The 4,340-nt window shown below is 39.9% G+C and overlaps 1 pseudogene; it reads right to left on the reverse strand.

The window, feature by feature from the left end:
• Positions 1–2,429: 2,429 nt before the first annotated feature.
• Positions 2,430–3,185, reverse strand: LOC124076292 (double homeobox protein A-like; annotated as a pseudogene).
• Positions 3,186–4,340: the final 1,155 nt, after the last annotated feature.

A 4,340-nucleotide genomic window follows, 5' to 3' on the forward strand; every position in this document is an offset into this window, starting at 1 on the left:
ATGCACATTTCCCTTAACTCAGTAGATTATAACTTTCTAGAAAGCAGATATATACATTAGTCATATCCAGAAACTTTGTACAGCATTCACATACTGGTGACTCCTTAGTGTTTAAAAAGGGATGAATTTTCTCCATAATAAACCGTTCTTGTAGAAACTAATCCAGTTTCTCATGCAAAAAAAAATATCCATGATCCAAATTCCTCCTACAGTGAGCACTTTGCATCACCACCATGTTAAGGGATTAAGGTTCTAATGTATGAACTCTTGAGGCATACACTCAACTCATATCTGTCTTCTTATTATTATGACCTTAAGCCAGCATTAATGAGTCTTCTCTTTTCCCCTGAAGTAATTTAGAACTTTTCTTTTTATCCATATGAGTCCTTTGACTGTGACTACATTTAGCTCCAAAGGACACTCATGCCTGCCTATGTTTTTCAACCATTTTATCATTTTAAGGAAGCAAGTGGTCCTTATGGTGTACTGGTTGATAAGTCCCAGATAATAAATAGAATGTATTAATTTTTAAGATTTAAATCAACAGGATATTTATGGAGCCACCATTTAGTATTTTACAAAAGTTCCAGATTTGGCTAATGCATATATCCGCTTTCAATAAAGATACAGTCTGCAGAGTTGAGGGAAATGTTAAACCATTGAAAACAAAGCAAAAATAAAAGAAACAACTGCTCTCTTAGAAGTTTAAGCAAAGTGCTAATGGGGTACAGAGGAAAGGGCTGGAGATTATGGATGATTTTGCAAATGAGCCATTGTTTGAATTTGAACTCATACTAGACTTTTTTTTTTTTTTTTTTTTTTTATTATATGATCATAGTATTTTATTATTACAAAAAATTTAGTTTGCCTCCAAATTATTCTGACCAGGTTAATGTTGTACTTGTGACTTTTTTTTTTTTTTTGGAGGAGTGGAAAGGACACAGAGAAGGTAAATCTTAAATTTACATGGAGCAAACAACCAGCTACCAAGACTTGATCTCAAGCCATAGTCATTAACACAATGTGCAATTTGGTGCAGGGTAGGCAGATCAAGTGTTGGTGATGATGGCATCAAGTACATACTTTGGGCTACAAATAATGGGAAAAGTGGGCTCAAAGGGATTAAAGAAGACTTCAACAGGAAGTCTTAAAACAGAGCTCTCTCCTGGATTGGTAATGGTGTGAATTGACAGCCTGGTCAAGGGAACAGTTCTACCCATCCCTCTGTCCTGGGTTCTTAGGATGATGGCATTGCCCCTCAGGCTGGTCCCTTTATGGCATAATTGTCTGGAGCAGTTCTGTTCTATCCCAGTAATGACAGAGGAGATGCCGATACCTAATGCTTCTTTCTGAGAAGCTGGGAAGTCATTCTAAAAATCCCAAGATATGTTTCCACTTATGTCTTCATGGCCAGGCTCAGGTCACTCCCTCAATAACCAAGTATGCTCGCTCCAAAATCAGCTGCTGGCAAAGGTAGGAAGGTCACCACAACTGCCCTCCATAAATCATCCTAGGCAGAAGCAGGGCTGGGGTGTCAGCCACTAAGACAACAATGTCAACTCTGCTGGGGAATTTTTTTTTTCCTATAAATATATTCATATTTTATTTATCAACTTCCAAAAAAAAAGTCTGAGGGAGGAAATTCTTCCAGAAGTTATACATATTTTTTCCTTCAATTTTTCATTTTATGGTTTTAACATCAATTGATGACTTTTCCTGAATCAATTGTTGTTTCTCTGGTGACTGTAAAAAAAGTTATCACTAAGTTTATTTTCTTCATCTCAAGGTCGATGGAACTCTGATACCAGGCTGCTTCAGTAGGGCTGTGCGGGGCCTTTGGTGCCTGTCTACCTCCTAAAGTTCTGATTTTTTTTTTCTTTTTCTTGTGTGGTGCTGGGGATCAAACACAGGGCCTTATGCATGAGATGGAAGCACTCTACCAACTGAGCTATGGCCCCAGCTCTTAGATTATCATCTTTTCTCATCTGCAGAAGGCTTGGCTTGAAGTCCCTGCAGCACGGGACTCTCCCCAGGAAGGCTGAAGTCATGTCAAATACTCTAGATTTGTCTATGTCCACCATGTTCTAGCTCAAGCTGCTGGCAATGCTGGTGCCATTGGACTTCTGTTGAAAATGTTCCAGATCTGCCCCCACAGTCATTTCTAAGTGCATCTCCAGGCACCTAACTGATGACTGGTCACCCTCTCAGTGAGCCACTGATGCTGGTGGCAGGACATCTGGGCCAAACTGAGTTCAGAGTTGACTTCTGCCTCTGGCCTGAATGAGACCATAAAGATTTCTCCCAGTGCAAGCTTCCTGCCTTCCTTGCTCACGGGGAGACATCCTGCTCCTGTCTTTTCTTAAACACCTTTTAAAACTCCACAGAGATGGTTAGCAGAAGTTGAGAGAGGGCAGAGGAGGCAGCATACTAGCAATGTGTCTGTTGTGTAGAGCCAGGAATGTGAAAGCACTCTTCAATTTGTGAAGGGAGCTGGCTACCATTAATGTTACCACTGTAGTTTGGATCCAGAAGGTTCCCCAAAGGCGGGGTTCCCAGTGCAGCAGTGGTCAGAGCTGGGGCTTCTGAGAAGTGTCTGGATGATGAGAGCTCAAGTTGGTGCCATTTTCTGGGCTTTCCATACCTCGAACTCTGTCCCCGATCTTGTCCCTGGCCTCCTTGGAAGGATTCATCAGGTTCTTTTTTGATCTTCACATATAATCTAGATCTTCTGTTTTGAAACCAAGTTTGGACTCTCGACTCAGGAACTCCAATTTTCTTAGCAAGCTGTTCTCTGCAATGGATCCCAGGGTAGGGGTTTTTCTTGAAGGCCTTGAAGAGGGTACACAGCTGAGTGGGGCTGTAGGTGGTGCGGGGCCGTCGGATCTGTTCACTGGGAGTCCCTTTTGGAAGATGATCTTGCCCAGGGCCTTGGCTGGATTGCAGGGCCTCCTTAAGTTCTCGTCTCTCCTGGAAGAAGGATCTAGCTCTGCGATTCTGAAACCAAACCTGGATTCTAGACTCTTCAACATTGATTTCCAAAGCAAGTCTTTGTCTGGTAGCATAATGGGGTAAGGCATTTGGTTAAAGGTGTTGATGAGGATTGTCAGCTGCTCTTTGGTGAACTTAGTGCGATTGCGCATATGATTCCCTAGCATAGACCCGTTTGAAGAGCCGTTTTGCTCCATGTTGGAAGAGAGTCCCGATGGTCCAGAATCCAAGAGATTCTAGAACCTCTTGAAAACTTCTCCCCAAACTCCAACTGGGGCTGTGCTCACTCTGTGCTCACTCTCTCTCTAGCTCGCTCTCTACAGAGAGAGAGAGAGAGAGAGAGAGAGAGAGCAGAACTCATACTAGACTTTAATAGAGGTATATATAGAGAAAAGAAATATGCCTTTGGTGGAGGGTATTTGAGAAATCCTAAAAAGTTGATCAAGGCTAATCAAAATATACTTTTGAAAGTATCAAATATAATATGAACACAGAAGTCTCTTCTTAAGTAAATGTCTATGTCAGAAACAGTTTTAAAACTGAAATTTTCAAAGCTATATTTCTTCATGCTTTTATAATGGCCACAAAGAAAACATCTGCAGAGTTATAAGGAATCATATAATGTAAATTTTTTTTATTATTAATCTCATTTCCTCTTATATAAAGATTAATCATCAGCTTCTTTTTGTAAGTACCTCCAGGTTCTGTATATACAAAATTATTGATTAGTGTTGCTTAGGAAGATCTACAAGTATCTCATCATGGGCCACTTCTGGATTTAATGAATATTTTTGTGGTGCTAGGGACTGAACCCAGGGCCTTGTGCACATGAGGCAAGAACTCTACCAACTGAGCTCTATTCCCAGCCCCTGAGTTGAACACATTTGAGAGAGAGTATATTCTTGGAGTTTGCCTGGAAACATGTTTTTACCAAACACAAAGTCTTACTATGGCATTAACCTGTATTTTCTATTAGTGGATATAGAAAGCCTCAAATATAGTTTGTGATCTATTCAAATAAAGCTGAATTGCATGCTGCAATTGGTAGTAAACAGATGGATTTTATTTTGGGCAGAATCAGCCTAAGCATTAGCCTTCTGTTCCATTATTTATCTAGGACTACATAATGAAGTTTGTTCATACTTTAAAACATGCATTACCATTCATGAAACAGATCTGCCATTTTGGAGAGTATAAAGGAGTGATTTCACAACTTTTACATTTAGAGCAATGGGACACTGAGAAAGTTTATGTATTTGTTTATCAAACATGACATCAAACTTTCAATAGATTTGTTAAAGTTATTTAAAATGACTTATTCAGAAACTAGAGTGTTTTCCATTCATTTCTGA

Source organism: Marmota monax, unplaced genomic scaffold (genome assembly GCF_021218885.2).
Source record: "Marmota monax isolate L192 unplaced genomic scaffold, Marmota_monax_Labrador192_F-V1.1 WCK01_AAM20220418_F8-fsc00123, whole genome shotgun sequence".
Taxonomy (NCBI): Eukaryota; Metazoa; Chordata; class Mammalia; order Rodentia; family Sciuridae; genus Marmota; species Marmota monax.